Raw genomic sequence first — 20168 nt, forward strand, 5'->3', positions numbered from 1 at the left:
TGCAGGTTTTGAAATTGCTGGAAAAAAAAATATATATATATTTTTTTTTTTAAAACATATGTTTATTAGCATTTTTGTAAACCAAACAATGTGCAAAGAAACAACGAATAGGACCAAACCCAACCCTCCTCCCCTTCCCCTCCCCCCATACCCTCCAATCCATCGGTTGGTAATACATACATCTCCCCCAAAGCAAGACCATACAGGTGAGCACATATGTCCTATTAACAGTCCTGGCATATCTCCGCGAGAGACCGGCTCTTACCGAACAGTCCCTTTCATGGGTCCGAGACCTCCTGCGGATCTATAATACCCAACAGTCATTGCTCCAGGACACCAAATCCTGCTTTCGCCACCACCCAGAAATGCAAGCAAAGCAGACCAATCTGTTGCAAACCACATCTGGGCACGCTGTAAAGAGTGGGTGAGCCTTTCCATAGACACTACTGACCACATTTTAGCTATCCACTCGTGTTCCTGAGGGGGTACATTTGCTTTCCACCTGCGGGCGATGACAATTATTGCCGACATCATCATTAAAACATTTTGCGGAGAGAAGCAGTAAAATAGCCACCAGGGTTTCATACATACAAAGGATGTCCAGACCCCGACTACTCCCCCCCCCCCCCCCCCCAACCACTTCTCCCAGCACCCGCAATATGGCTTGGTGTATATAGCCCCAATATATTCCCAGTTTCGGGGATTCCCACCAAATGTGTGCCCAAGTGCCCACCCCCCCACATTCCCTCCAGCACATCTGGGAGTGATTCGGATTCAGCTTATGTAATTTAACCGGGGTCAGGTGCCAAAGAAACATGAACTTTAGCCATGTCTCCCAGACCTGTACTGACCTGTTAAATTTTGGAATCTGGGTCCACAATCTCTGCCAGTCTTGATCTCCTATGCTTTCCCCACTGCCAGTTCCCACTGTTTCGTGTAGGGTCGGGCGGGGACAACTTCCCTCCCCTCCTTAATATACTTGTATATATTAGCCATCAGGCCTAAGTCACCAGAATGTGTATCCAAATATTTCTCAAAAGGGGTCAGGAGGCGAGTTCCAGCAGTTTTTAAGGACGACAGTGACAACCAGTGACGCAGTTGCATATACCCATATCTTTGCCTCTCGTCCAAGTCAAAGTCTGCCTAGCAACGCTCAAAATCTTTAACCTTCCCATCTACAAACAAATCCTGCACCATCCTGCGCCCGCCTTGATGCCACTTCCCAAACGAGATCGTATCTGTGCCCGGGGTAAATTGAGGGTTTCCCCACAGCGGGGTGTAAGGGGACGGGAAGGTGGTAATCTGAGCCTCTTTCACTGCGGTGTCCAAGGCTAGCCCCAGCATCGCAGTGATTTTACTTAGCGTACATCTGGGGGGGGGGGGTTCTATCCTCCCTCGGTTTCCATAAGGTCCCTTCCAAGTGATCCGCCACCACTGCCCTATCCATCTGCCTCCAGGGTTTATTCCCGTCATCCCTCTGCCAATCTCTGAGAATCCCAATTTGTGCAGCTATATAGTAGCTGCAAAAGTCTGGTACACCCATACCTCCTTCCCCCTCCCACTCCCCCTCCCCCCCCCCCCCCAAGAGGTAAGTGTTTTCATGAGAGCTACAGAGAGTCGCGGCAGTTTATAGCAGATGAAGCGGCTGGTCGCCCTCTGTAGGGACCTGAAAAAGTATTGTGGGATGTCAATCGGCAGAGCTGCAAAAAGATAGAGAACTGCGGTAATACCGCTATTTTTAAAACATTCACCCGTCCCAGCCACGAGATTGAGAGTGGGCCCCAATCTATTAGTTTCGATTTAACCTTTTCCAGCAAAGGCAGTAGATTGGCCTGGTACAACCCTAGCTGGAAGATATTTTGCTCCCGCTTCTGGCCTAGGATAGCCTGGTTAGCTTGAAACCAACAGCTACCAGAAGCTAATTTTGGCTCTCCCATCCAACTAGTGCCTTTCAAACATTCATACGTAACATTAACTTTCAGTATATGAGAATGTGAATGAATAATACACGTCAACATAGTGGACCATACATAATGGCAACACAGTTTGCCTCTCCTTTGGAAGTTATATTTGTAGTGCAAGGTGTAGTCACTCCTGGTTGCCCCAGCAGTAGATCCTGCCTAATGGTTAATGCCCAACACCCAGGAGCTGGTTTTAGCTCCTGCTAGTCGAATTTTTTCACCCTGCAAATGGGTTCGGACTGTGAAAAGTCAGAGACCCGATGGCCTTGTACCAAACTGTTTGCGCAAAGGGAACAGAGCGATGAACAGACTTGAACAGTAATGAAATCAGGTTCCACATGGCCAAGAAGAGAGGCCTTGTGTAAGTGCAAACAGCACTCTGTTTGGATCAAGATTCATTGTTTTGCATAGCGCTTTTAATATTAGTTTGCAGTTTCAGAGCATCATGTTCTCCTCTAGTATGCTTTCTTTCTGACTGAGCAAGTGGCTGAAAACACAAGAAAACAAATCTTAACTAGCAGAACAAAGAAAGGGCGTATTTAATTAGAGCATCATTTCACCTTTGTGAAAGGAAGTAGAGGACTTGCAAGTTGAAAGAAGAACAAGTTACTTACCAACTGCAACGTTCTTTCGATTGGATGTTCCTCTCACGTATTCCTCATCTTAGATATATCCTTACCTTTAGGTTTTCGCCTCGGAACATTTTTCCTCTCTCCAGCAGAGGGTGCTCCACTCGAGGCGGCCTCCGTTGAGCACGTCATCCGTTGTATAAAGGCCTTGAGCGTGCCCGTTGGCTTCAGTTCTGTTTTTTCCGTATGTCAGAGTCCATGACCATTGTTAAAAGCATGCCTCTTTTGACCCCAGCCTCAAAAGAAATCAGAGTGTAAACCACGTAAACTGTACTGTAGGGTAGGTTGGGAGGGTCGATGTGGAATATGTGGGAGGAACATCCGAAAGAACGTTACAGTTGGTAAGTAACTTGTTCTTAGAATGGATTGTGTCCTCCCACTTATTCCTCAACTTAGATAGACTCCCAAAGCAGTTTTCTATTGGAGGCGGGAGTACAGATATCTTTTTAGTCATGTACTGAATGTAGCACAGATTTGGCAAATGGACGACCTTGAGAGGTAGTCTAGTCCAAAGCATAATGTTGTATGAAAATATGCATGGGTGACCATGTGGCTGCTGCACAAATATCTTGTACAGGGACACCCCTTTTAAGTGCTGTTGAAGTTGCCATGCTCCTAGTTGAATGAGCTCTTAAACCATATTTTCCAGCTAGCCTATAACACACTGCTATGGCAAGGATTATCCATCTTGATAATGTTTGTTTAGTTACAGGTAGCCCCAATTTACGACCAGTGTATCCCACAAACAGTTGGTCACACCGACGTATTTTTGACAATCTTGAGATATAAAAGCTAAGAACCCTTCTAGGATCTAGCCTATGTAGTCTTTCCTCTTTCTTACTTGTGTGAGGAGGAGGAGGGTAGAACGTAGTTAGAATTATTTTCTGTGACAGATGAAAGTCAAACTATTTTTGGCAGAAAAGAGGGCTCGAGTCGAAGGACAACTTTATCTTTATGAAAGATGGTGCGAGGAGGACCACTCGAAAGTGCCTGCAACTCACTTACTCTGTGGGCTGATGTCAAGGCAATTAGAAGTATAGTTTTTAGAGTAAGAAGCCTTAACGGGCAACAATGTAAAGGCTCAAAGGGTGCACATGTGCGGTATTTCAGTACCAAAATGAAATCCCACACAGGAACTTGAAAAGGCATTGGTGGAAAAACATTGTTTAAACCTTTTAGAAATGGTATTATTAAAAGGTATCTTAAAATACAATTTTTCTTCTGATAATCGCTTGAAGATAGATAGCGCTGCTACGTATCCTTTTATCGTCCTAACCTGGAGCCCCAGATTAGCTAAATGTAACAGAAAAGATAATACCATTGGAATATCACATTCAAAGGGATCCACATTGTTATCCCTGCACCAGTTACTGAACTTGTTCCAACGACACCGGTACAAAGATTTTGTTGCTGGCCTTCTGGCCGAAAGCAAGATCTCCATATCATCATCCGGAAGGTCCCAATCCTTGTATCTCAACCTCTCGAAAGCCATGCATGAAGGTTGAGTATGTTGACCTCTGGATGGAGAACGTGACCTCCCTCTTGCGAGAGAAGATCCTCTGTTTTTGGAAGACGTATTGGAGGGCAGATGGACATGTCTAGAAGGTTCGGGTACCACGTTCTCCTGGCCCAATCCGGGGCAATTAGGATCATGGTTTTCCCGAACTTCCTCAACCTCCTGATTACTTTAGTGATCACAGGGACTGGAGGAAACGCGTATAGCAGTGGAAACTCCCAGTCCACTACGAATGCGTCTCCTAGAGCTCCTCTCGGGGGAAATTCCCATGAGCAAAACAGTTCGCATTTCCTGTTGACATTGGTCGCGAACAGATCCACTTGAGGGGTTCCCCAAAGGGTGAAGATCGCCAGAAGGACTTCCTGAGCTAACTCCCACTCGTGGGAGACTGTGCTCCGCCTGCTCAGAGTGTCCGCCTCTATGTTTTGCTCTCCTGCTAGGTGAATGAAGATACAGAGATCCCTTCTTGTATTGCCCAGAACCAGAGCTGCATTGCCTCTCTGAACAGGGGTAGTGACCCTACACCACCTCTTGTTGAGATAGTACATGGCCACTGTGTTGTCAGTCATTATCAGGACATTCTTTCCCCGTACAGCTGGCAAGAAGGCCTTCAGTGCTAGTCCGATTTCCCTCAGCTTCAATAGGTTGATATGTAGTTTGGACTCCGATGGAGACCAACGACCACTGATCGTCAACTCGTTGGTGTGAGCTCCCCATCCTGTAAGGGAGGAGTCCGTCACTACTGTGATCTCTGGCCATGGTTGCCAAAATGATTCCCCTCTGAGGATGTGCTGTCTGCAAGTCAACCATTGTAGATCCTGTGCCACCCTGGTTGGAACTTGTAAAAGATCTGACATTTCCCCTGAGAGCTGGGACCATGGAGTCCTGAGAGCCCATTGAAGATATCTCATTCTCAATCTGGCCTCAGAAAAATGCAGGATGCCATGAGACCGAGCAACCTGAGAAAGTCAAAGAAAGTCTGCAGAATGTGGTGAGCTCTCTCTTCGGGAGGAGAGGCTTTGACCGAACAAGTATCCAAGACTGCTCCTATGAACTGGAGTTTCTGTGATGGTATCATGTTTGGCTTTTTTAAATTCAGAGAAAACCCTAGTTTGTGAAGGAAGTGGCAAGTCTTGGATAGATGGTCCAGGGCTTGTTCTGGGGAACGTGCCCTGATCATCCAGTCGGCCAAATAGGGGTAGACATGAATACCCCCCTCTTCTGAGACTCACTGCCACTACCACCATCAACTTGGAGAAAACTCTTGGGGCGGAGGTTAACCCGAATGGCAGAACTCGAAACTGATAGTGAGAATTGCCAATCACGAACCTCCGGTACTTTCTGTGCTTGAGATGGATTGGCACATGAAAGTAAGCATCCTGAAGGTCCAATGATACCAACCAGTCTTGAATTTGGAGAGCCTGAAGGATCTGAGAAAGAGTGACCATCTTGAACTTGTCCTTCCTGAGGAACTTGTTCAAGTTTCTCAAGTCGAAGATCGGTCTCAGTCCTTCTTTGGAATGAGGAAATATGAGGAATACCAACCAGTGTTCCTTTCCGCTACAGGTACATGTTCTATTGCACCTTTCTGTAGCACGGTAAAAATTTCCGACAACAGGAGCCGGTCTGGATTTTTGGTAGAGTTGTATTCCGGTGGGCGATTCTGAGGTTTCTTTAGAAAGGGAAGGCAGTAACCTTGGGATACTGTTTCCAGCGCCCAAGCATCTGAAGTAATACCCGCCATTCTTTCAGATGTTGCGAGATCCTGCCTCCCACTGGGGTCTTGCGAGTCAAAACCTCATGGTTTTGTGGCAGCTCCAGCAGCGGCTGAAGGGACAGATCTAGCACCTCTTCCTCGCCCCGAGGAAATTTCCTTTGCCCTCTTTGACTGGCCTTTCCCCTTCATCTCCCAAATGAGGAGTAAAAACGAAAGGGCCGACCCCTCCAGGAAGATGAGCCTGTGTAGGGGAGTTTGAGGTGGTCTTATAGCGGCACTGAGTGACTTTGCCGCTGCCTTGGAGGTCTGCAGCTTCTCCAAACTTTCATCCTCCTTGCTGCCAAACAACCTTAAGCCGTCAAATGCCATATTAAGAAGTCTAAATTGAACATCTGGTGCGAAACCTGACTTCCTTAGCCACACAAATCTGCGTAGCACTGCGCTAGATGCCATGGGCCTGCTGATACTGTCAGCAGTGTCCAAACATGCTTGAAGACATTCTCCCGAAGCCTCCTTGCAATCCTTAATTATGGACATGAAACCATCACGTTCCTCTCCTCGCGGGATGTGTTGAGCTGCTGCTGACATGCAGTCCCACAGAGTATAAGTTAATCTTATACTCTTATACCCAGGGTCGTGGATATCAAATGCATTGCACAACGAAGCAAGAAAATAGCAATTCAAGCGGCAAGAGCCCGGCCCAACTTCAACGAACGCAAAGAAAGCTGATAGATCCAACATTCGACTAGGCTCTTGGAACACCAGGGGACACTCCCATTTAATGCGTCAAGGAAACATTGCATTAAGAGATTACGATTTCCTCTGCCTCCAGGAAACCTGGCTTACAGAGGCCCCGACATTAGAGGGATACGAAATCATCCTCGCCCCGGCAACAAAAGGTCAGACAGGGCGGCCGTCCTCAGGTATACTGACAGCATGTCGCCAAGGCTGCAGATTTTCACAAGATTCCACGCTAGTGAGCAGCCCATCAATCCTGATGACTAAAGTAGTCCAGACAAAGTGCAAAGATCATCCAGCCAACCAACCATCAGAGTCAGTGATAATCATAAATACTTACTGGAACCCAGCAGGCATCAGCGACACATCTTACCTGGAGCTAATGGAAAGAGCGATTGACGAGGCTTTCGCGGTCCAGTCAACTCCTTTCCTATTGATTTGTGGAGACATCAATGCCACATGCCACTCACCGGACAAATTCACCAGCAGAGTGGCCAAGAATGCCCCAGGTACAAAGAGAGGTGCAGAGTGGCTAAAGCTAATGAACTCTTGCGAACTTCATAACCTGGACGCAGCCTTTGTAGACCCTAAACGGCTGCCAACATGGACTAGGAGAGAAGCGAGCGCCACTATAGACTATATATTTGTGTCTACATCGCTGCTGTCCGTGATAAGTTCCTTCAATGTGATCAACGCGCCAGCAAGTGGCCATAACTTGGAGACAGTGTAGTCGACAACACAGGCGGAAAGGGAATATGCCGCGCCACAGCTTAGTCTGAACAATCAGCGAACAAGACTGAAAATATCGGCAAATTCCATAAAGGAACTAGGAGCCAAATACCAAGCCCAAACACAGATGGGAACAAGTGAGGAGATTGTATGTTGCCAGCAAGGGTAAGTAATCAAAGTAAAGGTCAAAAACAGTCAGCGACAACAGCTTGCACCATAGATACGACAAGGTTGTGATGTCCAAAAGAAAGGAGATGAGAAGACCAAAACGGCAAGCGATAGTCAGAGGAACCCAAGCAGCTCTAGCGGAGGCAGTCGAGGGGTGCCGACAATACAAAAACTGGCTCAAAAACTACCGCCTGACCTTATACCAGCAGGACTCGGAGGTAATCCTGAAAACAATAACCAATAACAGCCGAGAGTTCTGGAGCCTCCTGAATTCAACAAATGCTCATGGGAAACCCGCATTCATCTCAAACATCGGGGGAATCTACCTGGGTGAACTTTTTCAGCTCCTTATTCCAAAAATTGGAAAAAGAGCAAACAGAAGGTGGCAGAAGCACCGGCCCCATGGGTTAAAGTGGATGACATCGAGGACATCTTAAAACAAATTGAGAGACTCAAAAACTCCCGAGCTCCTGGGCCAGATGGCATTACAGACGTCGACCTGAAGTCCTGCAAGGAAGAGTGGGCACCTCTCCTCAGTAACATCTTCCAAAGATGCGCCCACTTGCAAACCATTCCACCATCTTGGAAAACAGCCATAGCCGTGCCAATTTACAAGAAGGGCGATAAGGAAGACCCAAAAAACTACAGGCCAATCGCCCTCCTCGATTGTATTGGAAAAGTGTTTGGATCTCTTGTGTTGAGAGAATTTAACAACTGGGTCCAAACAGCAGGCTGTCACGACTATCTTCAAACAGGCTTCAAAAAAAGGATTGGGTACCGCAGCCAATATACTGCTGCTGAGCGCGCTCAAGGGGAGGGTGCTGGAGGGTGGACCTCGACTTTACCTCACTTTCATCGATTTAACCCAGGCGTTCGACAAAGTAGAGCGTCCACGTCTCTGGCAGAAACTCGAAGCCTGGGGATGTCCCTCCCCGATTTTGGAACCGATTAAAGCCCTGTACACTGGCACTACCATGCGAGTGAGACTCAACCAACAAGGTCTCTTATCCCAAGCAATTCCAACAGATAGAGGGGTGAAACAGGGTTGTCCACTTGCCCCGGCCCTATTCATCTCTTTCTTGGGGGACTTGCAGACCGCGTTTCAAGATGTTCACTGTTTCCCACCGAAGTTGGGAAACACTCACGTCAACAGAACCTTATATGCGGATGACCTGGTGCTTCTGGACCACACCCTTGTGGGTCTGCAACGTCAAATGCAGAAACTTTCGGACTACATGAGTGATAAACTAGAGATTAACGAAAAAAAGACCAAATTCATGATCTTGTCCACAAAATCAAAGAAGCTAGAAAAATCCACTTTGTTTCTGGGAAAGCAGCGGGTCGAAAAAGTCTCCGAATTCAGATACCTTGGAGTGATTCTGGACTGTTCCAGAAATGACCTGGCAATGCAAGCTCATCTTAAAGTGACAACAAAAAAGCTGATTGCTCAAGCCAAAGCAATCAACAGGAAATTTGGTCATTTTTCGCTTATTCCTGTGTTAGATTTCTACAAAAAAAAGGTAATTCCCACCTTAACTTACGGTGCTGATGCACTCCCGAACCTACCCATCACTCTGTGGCCAAGCTTGGAAGCGTTGTTTTGGAGAGGGACATTGGGTCTGCCCAATTCCACCTCGATCACCGTAATAAGGAAAGAACCTAGCCTCCTATCTCTCGGGGGAGCAGTGAAATCCAGCATGCTTCTGCTCTATCGCAAGTACAGAACGGCGTCAGACATCTCCATCTTCACCTTAATCAAGAAAGAATGCGACAACGGCCAAAGCAAAATATTAAACCGCTGGACAAAAGCAAACTTGGCACTACTGGCGACCACAGAATGTGACGAAGAGACACTTCATAAACCCAACAAAAATAAAAAAAAAACTGAAAGAAATCGACTGGATTCAAACCAGTGAGGCTGCCTCAAAGAACAAACTTACACAGCACCTACCGCCTAACATTAGAAGATTCAACGAGTTACAACCATATATCAAAAAGTTTCATTCGAGACAAGCCCGAGACCTAATTATGAGAGCACGACTGAACCGGCTTCGAACGAATGAAATCTTGGCAATCAGAGGGCTCTCTACATCGAACAAGTGCAGCTTCTGCAAAGCACCAGAAGCAAGAGACAATCCGGCACCTGCTTTTGACATGCTCCAGCACTGCCAGGATCAGAACAGTATACCTGACAAGGATTTTTTCGGATCACATACTGAGTGACGAAGATGTATGTTGGTCTAGATTGATGGCCGGTGACAGATCCTCGTGGCAACTGGCCGCCTACAAAATGTTGGACTATATAAACACTGAACTTCTTAGCAGGCCAACGCCAGTCTAATGGTGACCAAAAGGACCCGTGACGCTCCCGGGTCTCTCCCATTCACCATCGGCTGCGTCTCCCACCCTCGTCCTGTTGCAGTCTTCTTTTGGCTTCTATCTTCATACCGCCACAGCTAGACTGAAAACCAAAGGGCTTCCTTTTGTAAAAATCTTTTTGTTTTTGTTTTAATCAATAAGTGAATCTAGCCAGAGTGCAAGATACATTCGTGGATTTTAGAGCCATGCTCCCTGATGTAAAAACCTTTTTCGACCATGCATCGATCTTTTTGTCATTCCTATCAGGGGGAATTGTAGGGTATGCAGCATTTTTTGTTGATGTGGCTGCCTGAACTACCAGACTCTCAGGAGATGGATGCTTACCCAAATACTCTGGATCAGAGTTAAAAGGTCTGTATTTTGTCACATTTTTTATTCCCTGCTGGAAAGGATTCAGGTTTTTCCCAAGCAGCATTTACTCTCCTTTGCAGGGCAATATGAAAGGGAAGTATGGGATCTGGTTGAGGACCTCCTGACAAAATATCTGTCATATCATCATCCTGGTATACAGGCGAGTTCCTACCCCATCCCATAAACATTTACTTTGTTCATAAGTTATCTATAGCCCAAATCAGCTTGTTCTGCTGGACCTGGTTTTTCAAATTCGTATTCAGGAGATGCATCTAGTCCACTTGCAGACTGTAAACATTCATACAGGTCTTGCATTTTTGATTGAGGATCAATTAATTCCTCAGGGACCTCCCTTGCACCATATTTTACCCCCGCTGATGAAACCTCAGGTTCATCTTACTCTTCATCCTCTTCATTTCCTATAGACATTTCTCCATATATAGATGACAGTTTGGAAAAAAATCATGTCTTTTCTTGGTGAAATACTCTGAGGAATAGGTTTCACCCCTGTAAATGGTGTCGATATCGACAGAAGCATCGATGGCGTCGAAGTCGTGGCCGTTACCTTCGATGTTATTGAGGCATTCTTAGATGTTTTCGAAGGCGCTACGAATGCTGTCGAAGGAGCCTTCGAAACAATCGACGCCGTCAAAGGAGTCTTCGAGGTCGTCGATAAAGTACTCAACGTAACTTTTCGGCTGGGTCGTCGACCCCTTATACTCGACAGCCTTCGACGGAAGCTTTAAAGATGTTCGAGGTTCTTAATGACGTATCAACGTCTAAAGTCTTTTTCTTAAGGTCTGCTGCCTGTTTATGCACTGGAAGGCTTTTCTTTTTAAGGTGTTTGGGAAGAGTCCCTAAAAGACACCCTCAACAATTTGTCGGATTTCCTAGTTGTAGACCTTCCCCTGTCACTTTTATTGTGCGTAGAGGCATGATCTTCAGACATTTTTTAGGGGGTCTGGGCCGCATTCTCAAACATTTTCATCATTAATGCTTCCCACTTTTTAGGGGAGTCATGTTTTGTTGGACAAGTAATAACTTCCTCCGATGTAGTCGAGGAAGAAGAGGGAGATCGGTGTCGTCTTTTCTTTGCTTTTTTGGACAAAGAAGAAGGTCTTCCTAGATCTACTCCTCGATCTAGATTTTTTATGGCGTTTCGCCAAAGACTCAACCGAGTCTTTCTTCCCTCTAAGAAAACTTTGAGGATTCCTCCCCACCGCCAGTTTACCTAGTCTTTCTTTCAAGGCCTTATGGGTCATAGATTGACAAGAACCGCAGTCGTCGATCCGATGTTCAGACCCGAGGCACCAGAGGCAGTTACGATGAGGGTCGGTCAGCGACATTTTTCTTCCACACCTTAGGCATTTCTTAAAACCGTTTTCGGAGTTGACGGGTTCGAAGAAGACGACATAATTCGCTGTGACTGAAGCGCCGTTTTATCTCAATCCGAAGCGAAGCTAACGGAAAAACGGAACTAAAGCCAACGGGCGCGCTCGAAGCCTTTATACAACGGATGACGTTGGTGCTCGACGGAGGCCACCGAGGGACATTGATGTCGCCGCCTCAAATGGAGCGCCTTCTGCTGGAGAGAGGAAAACTGCTCCGAAGTGAAAAACTAACGGTAAGGATACATCTAAGATGAGGAATACGTGGGAGGACACAATCCATTCGAACACGCAGTTTACGGACTATGAGAAGGGCAAGAGGTCTCCTTCCTGGTCACCAGCTTCACATCATTAGGAACAATGGATTTAAACAATTTGTACACACAACCAATGAAATGATCACCTGATGCCCTCATTGACAAATAGCTTATTTCAGTAAACCCTAACACACAGATGAGACTTTCAATGAGGAGCTTGTTCAGTAGACCATGCAGTAAATAAACAATACTTTTGTCACGTTCACTCACTTGTGCAACTTCCTCACCTGGAACTTGGTTGAAATACTATGAAAGTAGCAAAGACGGTTGAAGTCCAAGACCATTCTTTCCCTTACAATTTCATCTTGCCCTTTTCTGATGGTTTTAGTTCATTGCCACCCTTTTTAAATACAGTGTAACACACCAGCATGATTTTGGTCACACACACGAGATCAATATGCAGAGGTTTAATGGCCAACTAACCTACTTAATGAAAGCAGGAGCCCACTATATGAAAATATCCAGCCATTCATGCTTTTCATCCACGTCATTAGACTACCAACAAGTGACCATTGGAATTTACTAGCTGGTAATGACATGAAATATTAGACATTAAAGAGCAAGAAAAGAGAAGGTTTTAGCTGCAGCACACCAAGTCTCTTCGGACAGTACGATATATCGACCGCTTTGGCACATCCGTGTCCGTCTGGTGCCCATTTGGGTTTAATATTTTCCATCAGAGACAGTGGACTAGGTTGCCCTCTAGTAAATTGTTAGGAAATACTTATCACAGTGATTGGTTATCAATCAGGGTCTCTGCTAAACGGAATCCAAACTAATTTGGTTAATTTTTCGATGGGCACATCTACTTCCAGGGTATGTGATCTAGACTTGCATTTTGCTTTAAAGTCACTCTTATCCTATTCTTTACACTCAGTATGTCTGTTCCTTTCCTGCTCTCTCAGAATTTAATGATAGTTTATGGGTGTTAATGAGAGAAATGAGGAAAAGACAAAGCTGTGCATGAATTTTAGATACAAACTAGGTAGGTGTAGAGGTGCACACAGACTTCTATAATTTATAAATCTGTGTACGGTTAACCAGAAAAGGTTTAAGGGCATTTTAGGTGCTCCCAGCCCGATCCTGGCTACAAGATCATGGAACAATGGAGAGAAAATGTCCTCTGTTGAACACCGGAGGGCAGGGCTCAGGGCACACTTTTGGACAATTCAATGGTCAGTGAATTTCTTCTAAAAAAAAGGGCAAAATTATATCAATGATTCAACCATCTATTTGTAAAGAGAAGGATTTTTACTGAATAGTGCAGAGCAGAATTTCAAATAGTGGCATTAAGTGCAAACAAATATTTTACATTTCAAAAGAATTGAAGATAAGTAACAAGTGTTGCAACATAATATTTCATTCAGTGAAAATAAATCAAGGATAGATGATTACGTACATAGTGAATAACAATAGGGTTATGTTCAGTGTTTGTTAATGTCAAATACAAATCAATACTTGAAAATACAAGATATCTCAATAGGAACAAAACGTCACAGTTCTTGACGAGAGCAGTTCTCTCTCATAGTCTCCTATCGGTTTACTATGCATTTCGGGCTCTTGTGCCCCTCATCAGGTAAAGATACCTTGTGAGATAAATCAATACTACTGACCTTATGGTGCATCTAGGAGGACTCACGATGTGCTTCATACGAATTCAATTAAGACCGTGGCAGTCTCGGTTGTTAAAATTACACAAATCGTCAGTTATGTTATTAGGTATCGGTTTATCTCGCCCGATTCAATTTGTGAAATGATCAATATTCCATTAGTGATCTGCCAGTACAGAGATTTGAATTCCAGGCTAAGTAATCTGCAGTCTCTTTAGTGTCAAACACAGTTGACACTGATGTACCATTATCCTCATTTTCAGAACTGAATTGAACTCTCTCACGAGGTATTACCTGATGAAGGGCACAAGAGCCAAAAACGCATGGTAAACCAATAGGAGACTGCCATTAGAGAGAACTGCTCGTCAAGAACTGTGACGTTTTGTTTCTATTGAGATATCTTGGATTTTCAAGCATTGATTTGTATTTGACATCACTGAACATAACACTATTGTTACTCACTATGTGCATAATAATCTATCCTGGATTTATTTAATCTATCCTGGAGTGGTTGGTCAATCAAGGTAGCTCAGCAACAGGTATATAAAGAGAAGTTGAATACACTCAAGGGTGTACAAGAGTATCAACCTTTACACCAAACACTATTCTGTGTGTGTAATGACGTGATACTGTCTTAAAGGGTGACTGGAAAAAGGAGAAAGCTTCTTAGTTTAGTTTGTTTATTTATAGAGCGCACCGAGCCCTCAGGTAACTGGGCGCTAAACTTACATGTTGCAATAATACATACATTTATAAGGAAGAACAGCAATGACATTTACAAGCATACAAAATATAAGCAGCAATAGACCGATTTAAGTATATACACACACACACATCAAATTTACACAGTACAGGATATTTACAAATGTGTATGTCAGAACAAGCTTAAGCGTTAGAACTAGATTGTTGCTCCTGGAGCCCAGCCTTTAGCGCCAGGCTCTTGGAAGAACTTAAAGAAGACACTTTTATTATGGGCAGAAGTGCTGGGAATGGAACGGACCTCTTATTATGGGCAAGAATACTCAAGAACTTTCCACTTGTGTGTAACTAGTCCAGGTGTGGCCTTCCATCTGCAGCTGCACGTGCAACTTCTAGGAGTTGCAGGGTGTGGCAAGCAGGTCTGAGCTTGGGGGCGTGGCCTTAAGAGCTCAGCTATAAAAGCCAGCCCAACCCCAAAGCACACGCTTCACGTTATTCTGCACCTCCATGTCGCGTAACGCTCACCGTCGCCTAGGAAAGCCTGTCATCTACATCCATACTTCCCATCGGGAGGATCCTGCTCTCACCTGTACGCTTCTTCCTGGCACCGCGGCTCACCTGCAAAACATCTCGGAGCGCAGACAGCATCATCTGGGCACCGCAACACGACGCACTCCATCCGAACTCGCAGCACCTGCAAAAGAAAGGCAAAAGACAAAGTTAGACACTTAATTTATGGTCGCGGTGCCATTAAACCTCTAGCCTTCCCTAAAGCCTTCACTCTCGAGACACAATGCGGTCGCATCCATCTTCCGCTCAGCCGCGTCCCGCGCCTCCACAGCCGTTGTTGGGCCGCATTTCCACCTGTTTGGAAGAAAACAGGAACGTTATTCAGAGAAAAACAACATTGAGAGCAATAAAATCAAGACATTGGGAGAAAACAAAAAGAGGGGAAAAGACAAGAGAGTGAGAGAAAGCAAAAAGAGGGGCTTAGTCGCAGCCGGACTGGACTACTACTCCGGAATCAGTGAAGGTGTCATGATCACTGCTTCCAAGGAGCCAGGATCAGTCCAACGTCCTTGGAAGCAGGCCCCTAACCCTGATCCTAGGCACCAGCCGGTCCCCACAGGGACCTTTTGGACCTTGTCCTGGCGCCGGTGGCACCAGGCTCATCAGAAGCCTTGGTCCCGGCACTGGAAGCGCCGGGCTCATCATAGGTGTGAAGATGCTTGGGTGGACTTACCTGCGGCAGAGCATGCTGCTGACTTGCCAGACTCTTAAAAGTCCTCGGTGAACTGGGACAACTTTTCTTACCTGGGTGGGGCAGCTCCACTGCGCTGGAACTCTTCTGGAAGCAGGAACTCTTTTCATACCTAGGCGGGGCCGTGGAAGGAGACGCCTCATCACTCCAAGGCTATTTAAACCACACCCGATTGATGAAACGTGCTTCGTGTTATTCTGCATCTGCAGCAGAACGCTCACCGAGTCTGCTCCAGCTTTTCTTCTTTGGATCCTGAACCTGCAAGAATTCTACTCACCATTCCGGTACCCGAGCAACATCAGCACCTGCAAAAGATCAGAAACCACAGGTTAGCAGAACGAACTTTCACACGCAGGGTTTGCTTACCTGATCCATCGGCAGCGGCCGTGTCTCACGCTGCACCTTCGCCTGCACAAAGACAAACAGCATTATTTTACTTACCGGCACGCCGTGCATTCCAGATTCTTCACGCTGCATCTGCACAAAGATAAACAGCATTATTCTACTTACCGGCACGCTGTGCATTTCGGATTCTTCACGCTGCATCTTCACCCGCATAGACAACAGCAGTGTTACACTCACCGGCACGTGGCGATTTCCGGATTTCTTCTTTCTGCATCGTCGCCTGCAAAGACAAAGAAAGAGACAGTAAGAGCGCTTGCCATACTTACAGACTAAAGGTGTCCAGAAACTTACCGGTCGTGCAGACAACGACGGTACTCATCCTCTGAAGTGAAGAGGCTAACGTTTCACCAGTGAAGGAACTGGCAACGGCACCCTGCACTAGACGCAGATGGAGAGCCCAGCATTCACCTATCTAAGGTGAGCAAGTTGACCTGGGAGGGGGGGGTTCAACCGACAAGCTGGGAGGAGAGAGATAGGGACATTCAACAACCCAGACCTTTAATCCCCATATTATTTCACCTGCAGAAACCTCACCCTTCGAGTTCGACACACAGTGCGGAGAGGTTCGACCCCAGAAGCCAACCGAATCCTGCACATCACGTTTCGTGTTACGGACACCTTCCTGCCAAGACCTGCGCCTCCGTGGGAATCAGGTGAGCGTTACAGAAGGAACTCGATTCGATCAACAAGCGCCCCTGCCAGAAGTAGCAGGACGCAGAGCTCATCGTTCATACTTACCAGGTGTGCCTTATCGGCCGGTACGTGCCACAGAAGAACAAGTTACTTCTTACCTTGTAACTTTCTTTCGATGGGATGTTCCTCCGACGTATTCCTTATCTTTGATAATTCGTCTCCAGCTGGCTGGCCTTGGAAATGTTTTCAGTAGAGGGCGCTGCGCGTCAACGTCCGCCGAGTCAATGTCCGACGGCCACCGTTTCGGCGCCGACGTCACCATGCCCATAAATAGCCACGCGCGGCGTCCGTTGCTCAGTTCTGTTTTGTAGTATAAGAAAAGTCATGCCTGAATTGCTTATTGACCTTGAAGGAGCGTAAGCTGCAACCGCAAGGGAAGTATTAATGCGGGGATGGATGGGAGGGGCGATCAGGAATACGTCGGCAGAACATCCCATCAAAAGAAAGTTACAAGGTAAGAAGTAACTTGTTCTTCGAAGGGATTGGGTCCTCCGACGTATTCCTTATCTTTGATAGACTCCCATAGCAGTGGCATGTAATTGGAGGTGGGAGTAATAATGTCATGCACCCCTTAGGGATGAACCGAATGTAATACAGCTTTGCCAAATCTGGTCTCTTGACAGTGGAGGAATCCAGGTTGTAAAATTTTGTGAATGTATGTGCGGACGACCATGTGGCAGCCGCACATATGTCTCTGGCCGGTACCCCTCTTTGGAGGGCCCAAGAGGCTGCGATAACCCTGGTTGAATGAGCACTAAGATTTCGGGGTGGCTCTTTCCCTGCCAGTTTGTAACATTCCAGAATGGCCAAGATAATCCACCTGGAAATGGTTCGTTTTGTTATGGGTAATCCCAACTTGTGACCTGAGTATCCTACAAACAGTTGGTCTGCTTGCCTGATCCTAGCCATTCTGCTGGTGTAAAAGCTTAGAGCTCGCCTTCGGTCCAGCCTATGTAGTCTTTCTTCCTCTTTCCCCGGATGGGGAGGAGGGTAGAAAGAAGGGAAGAGAATTTTCTGAGTAATATGAAATTCAGAAACCACTTGGGAGGAAATTAGGCTTCACCTGTAGGACAACTTTGTCATTGTGGAAAAATTGTATGTGGGGGTTTACAGGAGAGTGCTTGTAGCTCACTCACCCTCCTAGCAGATGTTAGTGCTATTAATAGGACAGTTTTAAGCGTGAGAAATCTCAGCGAACAAGAGTAAAGTGGTTCGAATGGAGTGCCCATATAAGACTAAATTTAAGTCCCATAAGGGAACATGGAATGGTTTTGGAGGATAAACATTAGTCAATCCCTTGAGAAATTGTATCACTAGAGGTAGTTTGAAATACGATGGTTCCTCTGCAGTGCGCTTGAAGATTGAAAGCGCTGCGAGATAGCCCTTTACAGTGCCAACTTGAAGGCCCGAGTTTGCCAAGTAGAGTAGAAACGATAACACCGTTGGTGTACCACATGAAAAAGGGTCGATATTCCCTTCTCTACACCAGCTGCAAAATTTGTTCCAACGGCAGCGGTATAAAGACTTTGTTGCTGGCCTTCTAGCCAAAAGCAATACCTCTATGACGTCATCAGGGAGGTCCCAATCCTTGGACCTCACCCTTTCAGAAGCCGACCGTGAAGAGTGAGGGTTCTGATGTCTGGATGGAGAACCGGACCTCCCTTCTGTGAGAGAAGATTCTCTTTGAGTGGAAGAAGGATTGGAGGACAGATGGACATATCTAGAAGGTCCGGGTACCACGATCTCCTGGCCCAGTCCGGGGCAATTAGGATCATGGTTTTCTGGAATCTTCTCAACCTCCTGATCATTTGAGGAATAACAGGGACTGGTGGAAACGCGTAGGAGTGGAAACTGCGAGTCCACTACGAACGCGTCTCCTAGAGCTCCTCTCAGGGGAAATTCCCTTGAACAGAACAGAACAGAACAGATCGCACTTCCTGTTGGTGCTTGTGGCGAACAGATCCACCTGAGGGGTTCCCCAAAGGGGGGAAGATCGCTTGAAGGACTTCCTGAGCTAGCTCCCACTCGTGGGAGACTGCTCTGGCTGCTCAGAGCATCCGCTGTCAAGTTCTTCTCTCCGGCTAGGTGGACTGCCGATAGAGATTCCTTCCTGAATTGCCCAAAACCAGAGCTGCATTGCCGCTCTGCACAGTGGCAGTGATCCTACGCCTCCTCTTTTGTTGAGGTAGTGCATGGCCACCGTGTTGTCCGCCGTTATCAGGACATTTTTCCCCTTTACTGATGGCAGGAAAGCTTTCAGCGCTAGTCTGATCGCTCTCAGCTCCAATAGGTTGATGTGTAGTCTGGACTCCGATGGAGACCAACGACCGCTGATGGTCAAGTCGTTGGCATGGGCTCCCCACCCAGTGAGTGAGGCGTCTGACTACTGTCATCTCCGGCCATGGTTGCCAAAACAGTTCTCCTTTCAAGATGTTCTCTGGATAGGCCCACCATTGAAGGTCACGGGCTACCTTGTCGGGAATCTGGAGGAGATCTGTCATTCTCCCTGAGAATTGCGACCACCGAGTTCTCAGTGCCCACTGAAGAGATCTCATTCTCAGGCGAGCTTCTGGCACAAGGAAGATGCAGGATGCCATGAGGCCTAGCAACCGCAAAAAGTCGAAGGCTGGGAGACGTTGGGCATTTTGAAACTTGTTGACCATCTGCAGAATATCTTGAGCCCTCACCTCTGGTGGCGAGGCTTTTCCCAGGGAAGTGTCCAGGACCGCTCCAATGAACTGGAGTCTCTGTGATGGTATCATCTGTAACTTCTTTAAATTGAGGGAGAAGCCCAGTTTATGAAGGAAGTGGCAGACAATCTAGCTGGATCTGAGCTTGTTCCGGAGATACAGCCCTGATCAGCCAAACGTCCAGGTAGGGGTAGACGTGGATCCCTTCCCTCCTTAGACTCGCAGCCACTACCGACATTAGACTGGTGAAGACCCTCGGGGCGGAGGTCAGCCCAAATGGCAGAACTCGAAATTGATAATGAGATTCGCCAATTGCGAACCTCAGGTATTTCCTGTGTTTGAGATGGATTGGCACATGGAAATAAGCATCCTGAAGGTCCAGGGATACCAGCCAGTCCTGGAGCTGGAGGGCCTGAAGGATCCGAGAGAGTTACCATCTTGAACTTGTCCTTCCTGAGGAACTTGTTCAATTCTCGTAAGTCCAGGATGGGTCTCAGTCCTCCGTCCTTCTTTGGTATTAAAAAGTAGGGGGAGTACCAGCCCTTGTTCCTGTCCGCTACAGGTACCGGTTCTATGGCACCTTTCTCTAGCAGGTCTATATTTTCCTGCAAGAGGAGCAGATCTGGAACTTTTAGAGAGCTGTGCCCCGGTGGATGACTGAGGGATGTGTAGAAAGGGTAGGCAGTAACCCTGCGCAACTGTCTCCAATGCCCAAGCATCTGACGTTATAGCCTGCCATTCTGTCAGATGGTGAGTTAACCTGCCCCCTACAGGTGTTGTGTGGAAAGACCTCAGAGTGGTTTGGGGCGGCTGATGCAGATGCCGAGGGTAAAGAGGCACCTGCTGCTGCTGCGGCTTTAGTACTTTTGACCCGTCCACCTCAGGTGGATCTCCTTTGGCCTCTTTGAGCCGGCTGT

At 46.7% G+C, this 20168-nt stretch overlaps 1 protein-coding gene across 6 annotated transcripts in view; it reads right to left on the reverse strand.

Annotated features, from left to right (window-relative positions):
- DBF4 (DBF4-CDC7 kinase regulatory subunit) overlaps positions 1-20168 on the reverse strand; it is a 718935-nt gene that overhangs the window by 588574 nt on the left and 110193 nt on the right. The gene's annotated exons all lie outside the window — the stretch shown is intronic.

Source organism: Ambystoma mexicanum, chromosome 2q, assembly GCF_040938575.1.
Source record: "Ambystoma mexicanum isolate Mex_15411 chromosome 2q, UKY_AmexF1_1, whole genome shotgun sequence".
NCBI classification, from domain to species: Eukaryota; Metazoa; Chordata; class Amphibia; order Caudata; family Ambystomatidae; genus Ambystoma; species Ambystoma mexicanum.